At 36.4% G+C, this 20,403-nt stretch overlaps 1 long non-coding RNA gene across 2 annotated transcripts in view; it reads right to left on the bottom strand.

The window, feature by feature from the left end:
• Positions 1–15,296, bottom strand: part of LOC141416454 (uncharacterized) — a 34,207-nt gene extending 18,911 nt beyond the window's left edge. For both annotated transcript variants that reach the window (XR_012441177.1, XR_012441178.1), the window contains exon 1: positions 14,969–15,296. This is a non-coding gene — a long non-coding RNA (uncharacterized lncRNA). The remainder of the gene's footprint in view (positions 1–14,968) is intronic.
• Positions 15,297–20,403: the final 5,107 nt, after the last annotated feature.

The following is a 20,403-nucleotide window of genomic DNA, read 5'->3' as shown; positions in this document are numbered from 1 at the left end:
TCAAAAGTGCTTTGTCATTCATTTGGTTACTCATTTATTCAAGGACATTTTCAAGTGCCTACTGCTTGCATGCAGTGGGAGACATGCAGCCTTCAGGCATGAAATAGAGACATATAATAGAGGGTGACAAGGGCTGACATCAGTGGAGGTCCAAGATACCATGGGAACAGACACAAGCACGATTTGAGCTACTTTATGGAGCCTCAGAAGACCTTAGGAGTGGCGATGTGGGTGGCACTTAACCTGAAACCCAATGGATGACAGAGACAAGCTAAAGGCATGGGTGGGTTGAAAATTGAAGAGATTCTCAGAGGGAAGAACACTTGCAAAGGCTCAGGGGCCAGAGAGTATGTGCATATTTGAAGAAGGAAAAGCTTGAAGCCAAGTTTGAAGGGGAGAAAACATGAGGCCAGATTGTACATTTCTTCCCAGTATGTTCCAGACCAAGTAAATTTATTTTTAATGTTAGCTAAGGTAAGCCATAATAAAAAGGTACATCTTCTCAGCACATCTTCAAATTGATTTCAAACTGAACTGTACCACTGCACATTGAATTGGTTGCCAGGCCTGGAATCCAGATCTGCTCAGGCAAGCAGAGATTTTTAATTGGTGTTGGATTGATAATGGTGCCAAGAAGATTTTGCCCCAGCTAAAAGTTTGTAAGATTGAGTCTAAGTTGGGGTTTAGGGCATGAACATGTATTTGGAAATTGAAAAGGTGATATAGGACCATAGCTCCACATATGTGGCATTGTACTTGGTACCCTTCCAGACAGGGAGGGTAAGTGCTCCCCATGGCTCCTGGGCTGACCTCAGTGCCTCACTCCAGGCCCCTGCTTCTGGTGAAAGCATCTCACCACAGTCTATCATAAGGAGGAACAGTGGTGACTCAGAAATTCTGGGTTTCCTTGGCTCCTTGCACTGGAGAGAAGTGAATATAGAGGTAATGGAATCCAGGTGTGTGTCCTGAGTTGTACTGGTATAGTTTTGTTTTCTTTTCTTTTCCTTTCCCTTTTCCTCTCCTTTCCTTTTTCTTCTCCTTTCCCCTTTCCTTTCCTTTCCTCTTCTTTCCCCTTCCCTTTTCCTTTCCTTTCTTTTCTTTTTTTTGAGATGCTGGGGATTGAACCCAGAGCCTGGGGCATATGGGGCAAGTACTCACTGAGCTACTTCCCCAGCTTTCCTTATCTTTTCAAAGCAGTAAAGGAGTCAAGTCATTGACACTCTGGGAGAAATCCCTCAACATGGCAGCCATTATGCTGGCAGTGATGGTGACATCCATGGTAGAGTAAGTATTGGAGACTGGCAGAAAAGCTGTCAAGTGGCTGCTGGGGACTCTGACAGGAGGCCCAGTGTGATCTCACCCATCGAGACCTCAAGATTTTTCTTTCTTAGGAAGTTCAGTTGGCAGGAAGACGGCGGTAGACATAGGAAGTGATTAATAACAACAAACACAGATAAAATCTGCGGGCTGTTAACTGGCATTAATTCAATCCTCTTGCCAGGTCTAGGTGGTAGGTACTATTCTCATCACCCAAAAACAGATTTGGACACTGAGGCACAGAGATATTAAGAAGTGTATGTTAAGTCACAAAGAAAATAAACATGTGAACACACAGATGGGTTTATGTAGAAAGTCACTTTGGGCACAGCATGTTCTTCTGTATGATTGTGTAAAGAGATGAGGGTTGAGAGACACAACTACAGATCACATATTGATTGGACGGTCTGGTCCAGCCATTGCGAATACATTGATCTCACAAGGGTGAGAATTCTATCGTTTGAAGGAAGGGAAGGAAGGCAAACCTTCCTTTGAGACAGCCTGTGCCTTATCTTTCATTGTGTCATTTGTGCTGTGTGGTCTTGAAATATATTCCAAGTGGTCTTGAAATATATTCCAAGTAGTTTGAAATGCAGGGTTGACTTAATTAGTAGGAATCATGTACATGGTCTGATAGGAGGAGCGTCTTGCTTCCAAAGGTCTCTAAACTGCTTGACAGTGCTTGAAATTCCAGCACTAAATAATCATTTCTTTGAATATTGAGAAGTTTTTATTTCTTAGAATTCTCTTAAAATATAAACATCCTATTTAATGCACAAATTTGAATCCCTTGAAGGAATGACAAATCCATGTTGCTGTATCCTGAAAAAGTTTCCAGAGTATAGAAGGTTAAGGGGAGCAGGAAAGGGAAAAGAATAAAGGAGAAAGGTTTCCCTGAGCAAGTGCCAGTGAAAAATTGCTTCTAGAAATTTCTGAATTAAGATGTGGCAGCCCAATGACACCTTTTATAAAATAGTGATCAGCAATGTATACAAGCTTTGTTGGATGAGCTCTTTAGTTACAATGGTTTAAAAAATACTGTTGACTAGGTATTTCAAGAAAAACTAATTTAGAAACACTGTTAACCTTTATTAGTTTATTCATCCTTTTTGAAACTATTGTGTTCTAACTAATAATGAAAAGAGAGCATACTTTAAAATTTCTCCGGATAGCACAATTGTATAACCATGAAGGAAATAATATGGTATCATAAAAGAAGTTATCTGACTTTTTGAAATAATCAAACATACCTTTAGACTGTGGTTGTCATGATTATATGCTCAGAGTAGAGGCTGTTGATGTTTGAGACTGATGTTGCATTTTCAACAATATTAAATAAACCATTGAATTTAGTATTTTCTTCTCTTGTTACATCTATTACTCTGATTCTCGAGTTACAATTAAGAAAAAATTTATAATTAAGCTACTACAGCAGAAATATAAACAAAACAAACCCAATGTGTTAAGAGCTTATATTATGAGATAATTATCTAATATGTGCAAAAATTATAAAAGAATCATAGCCCAGTTAAAACAATATGAAATAAAAATGTTAGGCCCAGGGCATATTTGAGTTAATGCAAGAAGGCCTAAATTTATATTGACTTTTTGGTGATAAAAGGTTAAAGCTTGATCTTAAGTCTTTACCTAGGCTGAATTCTTGTGCCTATTAATGGATGATGGTCCATTTAGTTTTGTTATCTGCATGAGGAGTATCTAACAATGCGTGAATGTTACCAAAGTTAGAGCCTAATTAGTTTGGAATACTTGATATGGAAATGTTCCATTTGATTTGAAATTATTACAATAATATGCTTGTGTACACATAAGCATAAGAAATTTCCCATATAAAGAAAGGAAAATTATTAGATACTTTAAAATATCATTTCAACTCATACTTTTGATTGGGCGATAACAAATTATTTCTACTATTATTTTGAATTAAATTTCTAATCAATGAGAAATATTTAAAAATAGAAAGTTTTTTCATCTACAAGTGTTGACCAAAATTTTCAGGTAGTCATTTCAAGCACTCATTAGGAATGGAGACTGGAGAAGGTGGGTAAAGAACCACAGGGCAGGGGCTCTGGCAATGCCAACTGGTTATGGTCCAGGACTTCTCGGTCCCTGTCCCTGATGGGTGCTTCAGCTTTGTGCCTTTCTACTTGGGCACTTGTGATACAAACTTCTTTGGCAGCCCCATGGCTCTCATTCAGATGGCTGCTGGCTGTGAAGTAGATGTGCACAGGGTGGAACAACTCTTTGGCCCATTTCTGAGTACTGAGGACGGCTAAGAAGAATTGGGTAATGCTCACCCTGCTTGTGCTTCTGGGGACAGGTTGGGAACACATAAGATGGCAACCCTGGATGAGGAGGCTTGATGTGAGAGTCTGTGGCTTGGGGACTCTGAATACTCCATGCTCTGTCCTAGGTCCATTCAGGGAAAAGCTCTGGATGAAGCTTTCTCAAACTTTGTGTGCTTCAGAATTACCTGCAAATCTTGTGTAAACACAGATTGCCTCAGTTTCTGATTGAATAGGATAATTTCATTTCTGAGAAATATTTAGGTAATGCTGTGGAACGTGATACTTCTCACAGAGTTCTATGAAATTTTCTACTTCCCTTAGATACATTTCTGAAATCAATCTTTTAAAACCTGCATCCCTCTATCTTCAAGAAGACTTCATAGTATACAGAGAAGATTCTCACCATTCACTCATAAATGTAAAATGTGCAGTTGTGGAAAAAGAGAGCAACCCATATTAAATAATTTGTAAATAATTTCTCTGAAATGCAATTTTAGATTTCCTGTTGTGAAGCCATGGTGTATGAATAAATTTGCAGTCTGTCATTGTAAGTGAATCTACTTAAAGGCCAGTGTCAACAATTCAAACCATCTTTGCTTGCTTTTTATAACTTTTGTACTTATTAAGTGAATAATTATACGTTCTCATGTTGGGTCATAAACTTGAACACCTAACTGTTTCAGGGAAGCAATTGCAAATGAACAGAGTGATTCAGGTGGAGACTGTAGTGAACTGGTGGCTTGTGCCCATTTAACAGTGATTTACAGACCTGTAGTTGATGGTATCAGGCAGGAATGTGGAGCTGTTGGGCCATATCTTCTAGTTTTCAAGAAAATCTATCAATCTAGATTTTTGCATGATCCTTTCCCTAATGTCAGCTATCTGAAGGCCCAACAAAACATGCTTGCAAGCTAGATCTAAATTTGCTTTTACCATCAAATAATACCCACAATTTGAGCATTAGAGAAGATGTTAGAAACATGACTTTTGTGAATGTCAAGTGTTCACTGTTCAATATTATAAACATACTTAAATATGTGATTGCCCTTAAACAGCAGTTTTAGTTTAATGAAGGAAAAGAAGTGTACTATGGAATTTCATTCTTGTGGCAGGAGATGGAGCAGGAAGCTGCTCACAGAATAACAAAAACAAACTTCTAAAAGTATGTATCCAGTGCCACGTGTACAGTCTTGTGCCAAGCAGAGATTGTGTTCTCTGCTGTGCCTTATCACAATTCACATTCTTCCACTAGGCAGAAAATCATTTTGGGAAGCAAACTTCAAGTTGTTGCAAGCAGATATAATTTTCCTAGAATGGAACCATTTGCCAATAAAATATTTTATCCAAGGGCCACAGTTGCCATCTGACAGCTCAGGTGTTTATGGTCAACTCCCAATTATCTAGAACCAGGCTGTTGGATTTTCAAATTAATTCTCCTTTCCTTTGCTTCTCTTTGACTATTTTATTGCTTGTACTGCTGCCACCATCAGCCTGGCAAATAGAATGGTAGTTTGTGGTTTTACTCGCAATTCTTTAAGAAGCAGGTTGAGGTGCTCTTGGAGCCTAAGGCTTAACTTGAAGTTAGGGTGTTGGCAGTTTTCATTTATACATTTTCATGCCAGTCCTCTTTTCATTTAAGTAGCTAAGGGTGACTGGGTTTTGTACTTCTTTTTCCAAAATACTCAGTATTTTTTGTATTTTGCCTTGACAAGGAAATGCCCAATCTTTTAATAAGAAAAGCAAGAGAGTTAATGCTAGATACCAGTAAGAACTAAGCATAGGGCCAGTATATGATAGAGTCAGGGATGAATGACCTTGATAAATCACCTCACATGTCTATGCCTCAGTTTCCTCACACAGGAAATGAGTTAGATGGGCAAAATCAGTGATTTTTCCCAACTGTGGTCTGTGGAGGTCCAGTACTTCCATCCAGTTACTCCAGAGGTTGGAGTTTAAATCCAGTAACTCACGCTTGCTAGTAACCCACTTTACCACCTCTTTTTGCATTGGTTATTTTTGACATAGGGTCTTGCTTTTTGCCCAGTTGGGTCTGGACTGCAGTCTTCCTATGTGTGCTTCTCGCATATCTGAGATGACAAATATGTACCACCATGCCCAACTTTTGGTTGTGATTTTTTTGCCCAGGTTGGTTTTGAACAGCGATCCTCCAGGTCTTGGTCTACCAAGTAGCTAGGATTATAGGCATGAACCACTGGTGCCTGACTAAGAAGCTTACATTTTGGAAAAAAAAATGTTTTTTGTCCTTCCAAAACTCATATGTTAGAACTTAATCCCTAAGTGATAAATTAAGAGGTGGGATCTTAGATAGGTAATTAAGTCATAAGGGTGGATCCCTCATGAATGGGATTAGAGCCCTTATAGAATAAGAGTAAAGGAAATTGTTTACGCTTTACAAGGTACTGTGTAGGAGGAGTGGGTTCTCATCAGATCCTGAATCTACTACTCCCTTGGTCTTGGACTTCCAGTCTTTTAGAGATGTAAGAAATGAATTTCTGTTGTTTACAAATTACCCTGTCTAGGGTATTTTGTTAGTAGTAAGGATAGACCAGGACAAAGCTCTATTTACTAATCATGGAACTGCTATCCCCCCTTTTTCCTAGAATCCGTTTTTATGCCACATCTAGAAATGCTCCCTACCCTGCAACATTCTGTTGGCTAGCTAGTCCCTATTTATTTAAAAAATTTTGATGTATATGCCCAAGTGTTTTAAATATGCCATCAGTTCTTTGGGGGCAGGAATTCTGTTCACCTTAACCCTAGCTATACACTACATACTCCCAAGCACATATCAAAGAAATACTCTTTGGTACTTGTTATACTTTTAAAAGTTTAATCAGTGGAAATATTGGTATTAATATCAATCCTTACACTTAGGGAGACAAAGATAATAACTTTATTTTCCTGTAATGCAAATACATTTTAATTGCTATCTCCCATACCTTCCTATCAGAGTGAGGAAAATTTAATTTTAGTAAATTGAATTTAGTAAATTTACCAAGAGTTGCATCTGAGTTCCCAGGATTTATTTAGTACTGGCATATGAGGAGGTGAGAGTATTGTAGCCACTGGCATAGATTTTAGGTTGTTGCTGAGACAACCTCAGTTCCTACTGTGTGCCTTTTTATTTATTTATTTGTTTATTTATTGGCAGTACTAGACTTTGAACTCAGGGCTTCACGCTTATGAGGCAAGTGTACCATTTGAGTCATATCCTTAGCCCCCTTACCTATGTGACTACTTTTCTTCTGTTAGGCCAGACTGTTTTTTTTTTTAAAAAAAAAACTTGTTTGTTTGCTTTTCTTTATTTATTTATTAAACCTGATTTCAAGAAGAAACACTACTCCTTTATTTATTTACTTTTAAAATTTGTTTTTATTGTTGTTGTACTGAGGGTACATTGTGAAATTTACCAAAGTTCTTGCAATATATCAGTTGAACTCACTCCCTTCATCATTCTCCTTTATTCCCCTCCCCCCATTCCTAGAATAGTTGCAACAGGTCTCATTTTTCCTTTCTTTTTTTTTTGTTTATTCATATGTGCATACAACGTTTGGGTCATTTCTCCCCCTTAACCCCTGACCATTTTTCAATTTACATAAATATGTACATAGTTTTTTGCTGTGAGAATTCTCCTTGAATATTTGTCTATGTCCCAAGTTCTTTTTGTTCTCCTAGGGTGTCAACTCTTATAGACCAGAGGCACAGAGGCACCTTTGTTTCTGTTTTCAGCTCTGTGATAACCCCCCACCTCTGGTGATGAGCATAGAATGCCCTCCATACCTGAATGAATGTGGAGATTGTATGGGTGGGTATAGAGAAAAAGAAAAATCTACCAAGAGAAAAATTAATTGAACCATAGATTTTGAGTTAAATGTCTTGCAAAAATTGTGATATTCTAGGAGACTGGTGTTTTATCTTAAAGTTTAAATGAATTTTATACTCCATTCATAAAACACTCATTCTACCCCACTATATAAATATTTGAAATGTTTTCAGTTAATTAAAAATTACATATTTTCCCCCATAATCCCATATACTTGGGAAGTGGAAATAGGAGAATCATCGTTCCAGACCAGCTCTGTAAAAAGTTAGCCAAACCCTATCTCAAAAACAAGCTGGGTATGGTGGTGCAGGCCTATGATCCTACGTGCTTGAGAGAAGGAGGTAGGAGGATCACAGTGTGAGGTTCATTTGGGCAGAAGTGCAAGACCCTATCTGAAAAACAAGCTAAAATCAAAAGCATTGGAGGTGTGGCTCAAGTGGCTGAGCACTTGACTAGCAAGAACAAAACCTTGAGTCCTGAGTTAAATCCCCAATACTACCAAAAAACTACACACTTCCCCAATCATAAAGTAGAACTGATGCATCTAGAAAGAGGCACGTGCTGCATTTTATATCCACAGGCACTTGTCACATGAACATGTGCCCCAGACATAGATGTCAGGTAATCTCAAATCTTGTGCAGTCTAGGTTACCGTGGTAATAGTGTTGGGAGGGAAGAACACCAAAACAGTGAGAGAACGACCACTTTCATAAAGAGAATTACTGAACAATGAGACTACTTTTGGGAATGATGTCATAACCAACCTCACTGTTAGCTTCTGAGGATAAAAAAGATGCCACCTTTTATTTTCTGTCCTTTGATGAAACATCTTTGCTACAAGCTATCAGTGAATCTTTTATTATTATGAAAGTTATTTTATTTATAATTACAATGATATTAATATTAAGAAAATATACCTTCTCCCAAATTTTACTATAAAATTGAAAGTTGATAACGTGAGAGGAAACAAAGTAAAAGTATTTCTGATTTCAGAACACCTAGATAGCAATATTCTCTTTCCCTTAAAATTCACAGTGGCCGGACACTTGTGGCTCACCCCTGCTATCCTACTTACTCAGGAGGCAGAGATCAGAAGGATTGAGGTTAAAGCCAGCCTGGGCAAATGGCTCTGTGAGAACTTATCTCAAAAAAACCCTTCACAAAAATAGGGTTGGTGGAGTGGCTCAGGGTGAAGACCCTGAGCTCAAGCCCTAGTACCACAAAGGAAAAAACAAAAACAAAAACAAAAAAACCCTCATAGTGAAAGAGAAATATACTTGAAGAAACAAAGAAACATTTAAAGTTACTAAGCACTAAGCACTTATCCTGACTGATCACCTTTATCTTAAAACTAGGTTATTTTCTAACTAGGAGAAGTCAGATTGGCACCTAAAAATAATGTGAAAAGTCCACTTCCTAGTGAGTTTGGTTAAAACGATTAGAAGCGCCATGGCTTTGTAGACTTCCATGCATATGTAAATCAAAAGAAGTGGGGCTTACATAAAAAAAAAAATAGACAGCAGCTGCTAGTTGTGGGTGGATGAGAAAACTGTCACTCATTAGTGAGCTTGGGGGAAGAGCTCTTGGGTTCAGAGAATATACAGAGGAAACAACAACACCCACTGCCTTTGCTACTGAACTAGCACAGAGCTACCCAGATGTAGTGATTGCTTAAATGTCTTTTAACTAACCAGCAAGCTTCTTAAGACTTTACTGCTAAATTGGCACAAGAAAATGCCTTTCCAGAGAGAAGATGGACATTTGCCATCCCTGAAGGGCTGTGATGAGAGATAGGAAACTGCTTAGTAATGAATGACATGGCTGCAATGGACAAAGACCAGTGTTCATTGAGAGCTCTGTGGGCGACAATTTCTCACATTTCCGTGAAGAATATGAACATTAAAGAACCAAAGAATTAAGTTAAGCCTCCATGTTTCAAAATAAAATATTGAGCTTTCCAGAGACTAAAATTTTCTATTCTGTGTTGAGATAGATATTCATGTCATCATCAAGACTAAATTTTCCTTATGACTTTAAAAACTATTTAAAGTTGTCAAATGAAGATTGCATATAGTTATGTGAATATGCACATAAATGGAATATAATATGCCATCTTCAAATAGGCATACATTGTGAATTGGTTGTCATACTAATTAGCATATGCATTACCTCATATATTTGTCATTATTTTGTGGTGAGAACACAAAACCACTACTCTCTTAGCCATTTTCAAGTACGTAATACATTATTAATTGTAGTCAGCATATTGTGCAATAAATCTCTTGTCTAACTGAAATTTTGAGTTCTCTGACCAGCATTTCCTGGTCCTTTTTCCTCCTGACTCCCACCAACCACCATTTAACCTCCACTTTCTTTGAGTTTGTCTTTGCTAGATTTCACATGTAAGTGAGATTCTGCAGTATTTAGTTGTCTTTTTGTGCCTGGTTTATTTCACTTAACTTAGTGTCTTCCAAGCTCATCTGTTTTGTTGCAAATGACAGGTTTCCTTTATTTTTAAAAGGCTGAATGGTATTCCATTGTGTATATGTACCACAATTCCTTATTCATTATTCTTTTGATGGGTATTAGGTTTTTTTCCATATCTTATCTACTACAAATAAAGCTGTAATGATCAGGGGAAGTTGGTATGGCTTCTTGAATAATATGTTAGTTAAGAATCAGTTTTAGTAATACTGGTGCTCAATGTTTTTTGTTTGTTTGGCCAGTAGTGAATGGCTCTGCTCCTGACTGTATCTTAGAATGCTGTTAGTGGAACCTTCTATAAAACGTTGAAGATGCAGTGCTGTCTTCGCCAGTCAAATCTGGTCTGAATAGAAGCTATGCCTGTTTCAAATAATTCTCAAAGTTTGGGGTGCTAGGGAGAGTTCTATATAGATATTTGTCATATGGAGAAAAGAAATGAGTAAAGAGTAAGAGAAAAAAACAACCCCGAGGAGTGTGTGTATTATCCCTTTTGGGAATTAGTGGTAACTAGTGGAACAAATCCGTGTGTTCTCCCTTGATCATTTGGAATAAGTCTTCATCTTTGCAATATCATATTATTGCCGTAAAGTGAAATAGCATTGTATTACAAACAGTTAAAAACAACAACAAATGAATTTTCCCAATTCTCTCTGTCACTGAATAATCCTCACTTGTGAACTTGACATGGTTGAAAGTTAGGTGCAAACTCTTGGGATTCCTTTGGTTGTTTGAAAAAAGAAGTTTTATAACATAGTATGCAGCTGAAGTGAGAGGAATGAACCATATAATCACTTGTGCCTCCTTTTGTATTAGTGGCCAGCACTTGTTTTTGACAAATGTTATGATTTTTTTGGAGTAAACTGAGGAGAGATAAGGAATGCAGTAAAGATAACAGCCCTTCTACTGTAGATCAGTATGATTCCAGTGTAGGTTTCAGATAAATGGGAGTGGAGGGAAAATCATTTTTATTTACTGTGTGGCATTGTCCTAAGAACTGGAAATATAGATGAAGACAACTAAGAAATTTCTGCCTTTTGGGGGGACACACACACAATAAAGTGGAGGAAGAACCATTCCAAGTTGTAGGGGAAAAAGATTCCAGGACAGAGAACAAAACCATATAAAACCCTGAGAAAAGGAATGAGTGTAGAATTTGAAAGGAGTAGTCAGAAGACTTGTGAGACGGGGTGAGTGGAATGATAGGAGATGAAGTTGGAGAGGAACCAAATTATTTGAGGCCTTTCAATAAGCAGTTTGCATTTCATTTTGAGTGTATTGGGAAACCTTTGGAAGGTTGAGTAAAGGACAGCAATATGATTTAATTTATGTTTAAAGAGGTCGCTCTGCTGTTAGGTAGAACGTAAAATTTTAGGAGAGCAAAATTTGAAAGAAACAACAACAACAATACCACCAACAAAATCAAGACTCTCCAGGCTGGGACAGTTATAGAAATGATAAGAGGTTTGTGGCATAATCTGAAATTAGAGCCAAAAGGATTGTTGATGAACAGGGAATGTGAGAGAAAGAGATATAATAAAACTGGGTGCTGGTGGCTCACGCCTGTAATCCTCAGGGGACAGAGATCAGGAGGCTTGCATTTCAAAGCCAGTCCAGGTAAATAGCTCCAGAGACCCTATCTGGAAAAACCCTTCATTAAAAAAAAAAAAAATAGGGCTGGTGGAGTGGCTCAAGGTGAAGCCCAGAGTTTAAGTCTCAGTACCCTCCTCCACCCCAAAAAAAAGACAGAGAGAGATAATAAGATCATCCTCTAAGTCCTCAGTTTGATTAACTGGGGAAATGGAACCGTTTTCTGAGACAGAAAATGCTAGAAGGGAAACAGGCAGAATGGCGTTGAGAATCAGAATTCTGTTTTGTATGGTTGAAGTTTGAGATGCCTATTAGACATCCTAGTGAAGATGCTGAAGAGGCAGATGGATATCTGAGTCTGATAATTAGGGGGAAGTCTGAAGCTGGAGAAAACACTATTTGTGTAAATATTATGAGACTATGATGTAAGTGCAAATAATAAATTCATATCTAGTTGTTCCCATTTTAGACAAAAGACTTAAGAGCTCCTGAATTGTTTTTGTCTCATATTTTAGAACACATTAAAAAAACAATTTACCATGGCTGGGCATAATAGCTCATACCTGTCATTCCAGTTACTTGAGAGATCAGGAGGTCTGAGGGAAATCTGAGCAAAAAGTTAACAAGACCCCATCTCAATCAATAAGCCAGGCATGGTGGCATGTGCCTGTCACTCCAGCTATGTAGGAGGCATAAATAGGAGGGTTGAGGTCCAAACTGGCCTGGGCAAAAATAGGAAACCTTCTTTGAAAAAATAACTAAAAGCAAAAAAGGACTGAAGGCATGACTCAGTGGTAGAGCACCTGAGTTCAAATTCCTGTGCTGCCAAAAAAAAAAAAAAAGAAAAAAAGCAATTTACCTAATATCTATATCTATATATATATATATATATATTACATAAACATAAACATAAAAGACTTGTGCTAAGATATTTACAATGGCTTTCTCTGGATGGTAAAATAGAGATGAGTTTTAAGTTCTTCAAAAATCTTTTACGTTTTCTAAAATGTCCACAATATTCACATATTGGTCTTATGTTTAGTATTTTAAAATCTGCAAATACTTAGAAGGGTGATAACATTCTTGGGTGTGTTTGTTTTCCTTATATTGCCATATTATCTGCTGTTATTGAACATTTGTGGTTTAGAACCCTGTAATCTTTATTTATTTATTATTATTCTGTTGGGTGTGGGTACATTGTAGCATTTACAAAAGTTATCAAATATTTTATACTTGAATTCACCTTCTCCACTGCTCTCGTTTATCCCTCCTCCCCTAATTCCTGAACAGTTTCAAGAAGAAACTAGTAACTTCTGCATGAGAAAACCGTGTTATTTGTATAGAAAGGGAATTCTTTTCTTCTCCCAACTTGGTTTTGTGCTATGGTCCTGCATACTACGTAGCAACAGCTCTTATACTATATTACATTGAAATCACACAATATACTATAAGAAAAATTTGGAAAAATAGAGAATATGGAACTAACTACTGGTAAGCAGAGCTGAATTGGGTGATTCTGATTTCTTGGCTTTGAATAACTGCCAGATAGTAAAGGATGAAGTAAATATGTTGAATCAATTAATTGTTTCCTCTTTACTATGTAGGTTCTAGTCTGACAGAACATTATAATTTCTTAGTCCAGAAATTTCCATTCTATAACCTTTCAACTTTAATCTGGAAATTGTGGTATGGAGAGCCTTCAGTTCCTAGCTAGGAATTTAGATGGAGTAAAGGCCCTTTCCTTTAATTAGTGGATAGAAACCATCTGAGGAGGCCATGTGAAAAACATTGTAAAATTCATTTTGGATAATGATGAGGCTAAATAGTGATCTTTAGAGAAAGGCTCAACTTTGTAAGCTAAATATATGTATCTGTATGTACTTAAAATATTTAACTAAGTTTATAAATAGCCTATAAAAGGATATAAGTATGCTTTTTGAAAGGGATATTTCTGGCCTTAGAATAACTGTACAACAACTCAGAAAAAAAAATATGTCAATGTGGTAAAGTAATTGAAGCAATCCTATATGTAATTGAAGCAAAAAGAAAACAACGTTCCCTAAATCACCTCTAACACATTCGTTTCCCTTGAATGATCCAGATAATTGCCATAATACTTCATCTCATGATGATTATGGGGACCTGATTTTAACATTTTGCTTTTTCTGTAGAACAGAGCGGGGGAAAAAAGATAAGCCCCTTCCCTTTTGGAATTTCCAATGAAATTAAAAAGGAAGCAATTCACCCAAAAGGGTGAAGGGTAAATCAAAGACCTTCACTCTTGTCAGACAGCCTTCACTTTTGTCTGCAAGGTGAATTTAAATACACTGGAGAAAGGTTTTACTTTCTCCCATTTTAGTGCTAAACTAAATGGAAATAATCCGACAACAGCATTATTTTCAATTAAATACAAAGTAAAATATCTATATAAGGCTATAGATTCATTTTATCATCAATCTATCTTTAAGACTTGCATTGCCAGGTTGCTCTGATACTTTCAGACTTTATGTCTTAAAAAAAATCTCCAATTGGAACCACACCATCAGTATCATTTCAGAATGTTTTAGTGCCTGAGGCTGAAGAAGAGTAATAAACGCTTTAAACAGAGTGTGCGTGTTGGTAGCCAGAGCCCTTTGAGGTGGGTTTAGTGGACTACATCTAATAGGGTTTATTACTAATGTCGAGTCTTTCAGAACAAACATGAGTATTCCTTAGTTGTTGTCAAAGTGAAATACTTTAATTACCCCATCTGGTTTCTGATTGTTTACAATCTCCTCCTGAGGTTGCAGTATGCTGAATTGTACTTAAAACACATAAATTACCCTTCAAAGGTAGCCTGAAGTGTAGCAAGAGACTTCTAAATGGAAAGGATAAGCAAGGTCCACTGAGTCCTCTCAAATGTGGGTACTGCAGTTGTTTAAAATATAGTGCAGTCTAGACTGAAGAATGAAAGCTCTATGATAATTTAGCTAAAGGAAAAAGTACAGACACTGCTGAAAATAAACACTTTTGTAATTACCAAAGGCCCTTAATACCTTAAATACCAAAGTTGGGGCTATTTGAGGAGGTAGCTTGGGGAGCAGTGATTTGCGATCTTACCCCAGTCCTCAGAAACAAACAAATAAACCAAGAAACCAAAATAAACCATAGAGCAACACTTCAGTTCTTAATCACCTGGGCTAACTGGAATTTCTTAAGTGGCTTCAACTTGGAGGAAATTAAAATCTATGAGGTTAATGGAAGATATACTTGCCTTTAATCAACCTTTAAATGCTTGAATTTTAATAGTTTCAAATATTTATTCATATCCCCTTTGGTTTCCTAACGTATCATTTGCATCACAGAATTGTACCATTTGGCATTCTTTATCACACATTATAATTCTACACGAAAGCTTGCAGTAAGACAAATTGAGTTAAGTCTTACATACCTTTTATTTGGCAGTAACTATTCCAGGGCTGAATGAAAGTTGCCTTGGTGGATCCCATGAAGTCTTCATTTGTCTGGCCACATTGACTGGCTTCTGTTTTCTCCAGAAAATGGCTCTGTAGCTAGTTTTTTATTTATGTTGCTTCATAGCCATTGCAGGCTTCATTTTACTTGGAAAGTTATTTTCCAAATCATTTCTAATTTTCTGACCATTATCTTTACTATTATGATTTTAGGGGAAATTGTGACATACTATGACCAACATACTTCTGTTGATATTTGGAGCATTGTTAAAACTTAAATATCTGAGAATGAAGCTAGTACTTGAAAGAGCTTTTCATGCAGTTGATACAAATATTAACTTTCTAATAAGTTAAGCATGTTAACTGGGTTATAGTTTAAATAACAACTAAATTCATGTCAGAAAACTCTCACTCACTGTTGTCTTGACCTTTCATTAATCATTACTTTGTGACAGTCAGTGCTGCCCTTGGATAGGCAAAAATCTTTTAGCTAAGACTGGCAAAATAGCAATTGTGTCAACCCTTCTATTCTCAGTTTGCTGGTTTATAATGCTGCAGAAGGTATTTGTTCTTTAAGCAGATGTGTGGAAGTATAGTTAAAGTAAAACATAAATATAATTCAAAATAAAAATGAATATAATTGGGAAAGAGATGGAAACTATAAAAAAAACTTACTGGAATTTTGAGAGCTAAACTATATAAGATCTTAAAAATACCAAGATAGGCTTACAAGCATATTAGAAAAGCAGGAAGAAAAGATCAGTGGTTGAAGACAGAGAAATAGAAAGTTTTACTTAAAAAGTAGTGCAAAGAGAGAAAAGAAGGCTGGTAAAAATGGCTAGCGCTTCCAACTAATGGGACAATACAAAGCATTCTAATACAGTGAAACCCAAGTAAACATAACAATGGGATTAGACTATGAGCACATGATAAAAGCGAGAGCACACAAGGGAGGGGTGAGGATAGGTAAGACACCTAAAAAATTAGCTAGCATTTGTTGCCCTTAACGCAGAGAAACTAAAGCAGATACCTTAAAAGCAACTGAGGCCAATAGGAAAAGGGGAACAGGTACTAGAGAAAAGGTTAAATCAAAAAGAATTAACCTAGAAGGCAACAAGCACACACAGGAAATTAATGTGAGTCAATGTTCTGTATAGCTATCCTTATCTCAACCAGCAAAAACCCTTGTTCCTTCCTGTTATTGCTTATACTCTCTCTACAACAAAATTAGAAATAAGGGCAAAATAGTTTCTGCTGGGTATTGAGGGGGTGGGGGGGAGAGGGAGGGGGTGGAGTGGGTGGTAAGGGAGGGGGTGGGGGCAGGGGGGAGAAATGTACCAAGCCTCGTATGCACATATGAATAATAAAAGAAAAAGAAAAAAAAAAAGAAAAGGAGGCACAGACAAATATTTGAGGAATAATGCCAAAAACTCATCCAAATTTGATGAAAACTATAAGTTTACAGATTCAAGAAGGTTAAGCACAGAGTAGATTATGCCAAAGAACATCATAATCAATTGCTAAAATAAATGGTGATGAGAAAATCTTAAAAGCAGGTAGGCATGGGGAAAACACATTAAAAAAAAAGAAATTAAGGAAAGATTACTGACTTCTTACCAGACAGTGCAAGTCATCTTTGAAACTCCAAAAGTAAAACAAACTACTCTCCCAAACAATAAAACCCACACAACCTGTCAACTTAGAATCCATATTCAGTAAAAATATTCATAAAAAATGAGGCAAAATAAAGATAAGCAAACGTCAGGAAAATTTGTCACAAGACTTGTATTATCAGAAATATTAAAAGAAGTTCTTCATGTTGAAAGAACATGATATCAGATGGAAACTTAGAGTTGCTCAAAGACAGCATGAACACTGGAAGTGGTTGAAAGGAAGACAAATATTAAGTGACATGTTTTCTTATTACTTTTAAAATGATAACTGAAAAATTAAAAATGATGTTTTATAGAGAAGTAAGATATATGATAGTGATAAAGCAATAGATGGAAGGGAGAAATGGAATTACATGTTTAAAGACCTCATACTTGAAGTGGTAACCCTAGTTACTAAAAAAAGAAAATGTGTAAACTAGTAAAGGAGACAAAATGAAACACTAACATACCATTATCATAAAAGAATTAATTCATTCAGAAGGCAAAACAAACCTGTGTGTATGCATCTAATAATAAGCAAAAACTGGCAGAACTGAAAGCAAAAATAGATAAACTCAGCAATTACAGTTGGAGATTCCAACGCTTCTGTGTAATGGATAGAATGAGTAGAAAAAAAAACAGTAAGAATTTAGAACTTGAACATCACTCCAACTTACTTGAGACATGTCACATTTATGGAAGACTATACCTTATAATGACAGAATACACATTCCTTTCACTTACGTACAGAATATCCACATAGTTAGGCATATACTGGGTCTTAAAACAAGACTCTGAACTTAAAAAGATTGGAGCCATACAGAGAGTATGATCATAATGCAATTAAATTGGAAATCAATTACAGAAAGAAATCTGGATATTTGAAAATAACGTTTCTAAATAATCCAAAGGAAAAGAGGAAATCCCAAAGGAGATCAGAAATTACTTTGAACTGAATTAGTAATTTTTACCATTAGAAACTAGACAAGAGAAAACTAAACCTTCAAATTTGTATATAATTTCAAATGATTCTGGAGCCCATTGAAGCCTATCATAAACTTCAGGTTAAGAATCTCTCATCTCTAATGGGTAATCTAAATTCATATCCCAATTTCATACCTGTTTCTTGACTTCTAGAAGTTTCTGTTTAAATGTTTTCAGGCCATCTACAGTTAAATATTTCACAGGTACCTAGAAATCAAAACTTCCAAAAGGAAGTAAATAACTCCATCTCTTCTCTTCTCTTCCTTCCCCTTCTTCCCATCCCCATCTCTCTTACTTGTCTAAACTTAAACTAATGAAATGGTGTCACCATCCTCTGAGCTCCTATGTCAAAATCTGAGGCATCTTCTCTTTCCCTCAGTCACACATATAATCAATCACTGAATTCTGCTTATTTTGCCACCTAAAACCTCTCAAATCTACCTGTTTTTCTCCATCCTTGTTGCTCCTGTCACCAGTACTTCCTAGGCAGATCAGGGTAACTCGGTAACTTATCTCTCCTCTTCTCCTCCACCTCCACCGTGTTTTCCTATTCACTTTTATAAGGCTGTCAGGGAGATACTTCAAAAAGCTAATGTAATTTTGTTATATCCCTGTTTATAACCTTCCTCTCTTTGGTGTGTCTTTAGGACTAAGTCCAGTGATTTTAATGTGTCTTATAAGACCCTTCTTGTTTGGGACTGTATTCATCTCAAGTCTGTTCTCATGTTCTGCTATTGGCTTTATGTTCTACCTATGTTGAACTTCTATTTCTTTCAGTGTTGTACTTTTACCTTCCTTCCAGGCTTTCACAGATGCAATTCATTTTCTGAAATATTGTTCATAACTTCTTGCCTCTTCTTTTCTCATGTTCCACCTTCTCATTCTCCTACTCAGCCTTTACACCTAGTTTAGCTGTTAATTCAATCACAACTTCCTAGATCTTCCTTCTGTTGCCTCCTTGTCTCCTCCTCCTATGTGTTAGTGTCTTTTCTAAGGATCTCATTGCATTTTATCACTGTTTATTTATTTACTAATTTATTTTGAGACAGGGTCTCTCCATGGTTCCAACTTAGCCTCCCAAGTAGCTAGGGCTAGTTTGGATGCATTTTTTCATTCTGAATTGTAATTTCTTACCTATGTGTCTCCCCTACTAGAATGTAAATGTAATGTTTGTCCTTGTAGATAAAATTGTGGTGACTTATTTAGACAATCTGTGGCAATATTAGAATTCTTATGGACTATTACCTGGGAAAATATATGACAACAACAATGTAAACATACAGTAAAACATGGTAGACATTCAGTCTCATAAATACTTTCTAATTTATGTAGTTTACCTGTGATAACATTTTATTATAAGTCAGTATATAACCTATGCCCTTATAGCTTTTTCAATAAGTATTGGTGATGTTTTTTAATAGATTATGAGAAAATTAAATTTTATAGCTTTTTTTCAACTTTCTATATATTTCATTATATATTCCTTTCATTGAGAGTAATTTTGAGCATACAGTTATGGGTCTTTGCTTGAGCATCTCTGATTTAAAGACTTCAGCATCCTAGCTGAAGGCAAAACTGGTGAACTTTTGACTATGCTAAGTCACTTTGCCTGCTTGCCTTTTACATTATTGTGTTGTAATTGCCCATACTCTTTTGCCACTTTACCATGAATATTCACATGGTCAGCACTAAAATCATACAGGCTATCATCAAATGTCCAGCACCAGATCCTTATTAGGCTAATAACAGATCCATTAGAGATTAGAAGGGGTCAGTGTGCCCTTTTGGCATGGCTCTCAAACACCATACTCTACTTTGGTGGAAAAACAAAATCATTAAAATAACATTATGCATGAGTAGTCATTAAACCGTGTTATAAACATTTGGCTCATTTAATCATGTTTGGAGTTTGATGTATTTGTTCATCAAATTATGCTGATAAAATTGGCAAAGAATTTTGGTGTGCTCATAATTTTAGTTTTCTTTATAGTACAATAGGAGGCAAATCAACAATAAAGCAAATGTGGTCCAACATAGCTGAGAAATATTGTTGTGTAAGCTTTAACCACAAATATAACACATCTAGAAGTGCTCAAATTACAGCATATTTAGAAACGTTCTAAGCATAGCTGAACTGTATAATTCTGTCAACCCTAATTCTTGAGTTATAAGGAGGAAAAAAAGCATTAGTCATGTGGGAAAAGAATTGGATCCAGATATACTGATGTTTTACAGGTATTTAACTTCCCATAAATATAGTAATCTAATAAGACACTGCGAACAACTGATTTAAGCTTTAATTTTAATATATCTGAATATTTTAACTTTCTTTCTTTTCTCTTTTGAGTCAATGATTAGTGTATTGATATCCCTCATTCATTAATCAAACATTTTTTCACTTAGTATATGTCAGAGGCTGTTCTGCTGGGGCTCGAAAACTAAGTAGACACCAAGGAGGTAGAACCATGGGTAGAGGCTATGGGTGCCCCATGAATCTGTGTTCATCTTTGGGGGTATTCTTCCCACTGAGGAATATTTAACTCATGCTCCCTGGCCTCCATAGGAAGCCAGTCTCTGTTCTGGTGCCTCTTTCTGGAGTTCCATGGATGTGGTAGAGGAAGGCTAAAGAACAACTCTGGCTTCCCTGATTTGACTACTTCACTTTAAACTAACCAACATTCCACATCTGGTGCTGAGTTATTTTTTTCTCTAAATAAATATTCTAATTGAGCTTAGGTTTCTATTGATCTTTTACTAAATTTATAAAGATGCTTCAT

Source organism: Castor canadensis, chromosome 14 (genome assembly GCF_047511655.1).
Source record: "Castor canadensis chromosome 14, mCasCan1.hap1v2, whole genome shotgun sequence".
Lineage (NCBI taxonomy): Eukaryota > Metazoa > Chordata > Mammalia > Rodentia > Castoridae > Castor > Castor canadensis.
This window is presented reverse-complemented; position numbering and strand designations above follow the sequence as displayed.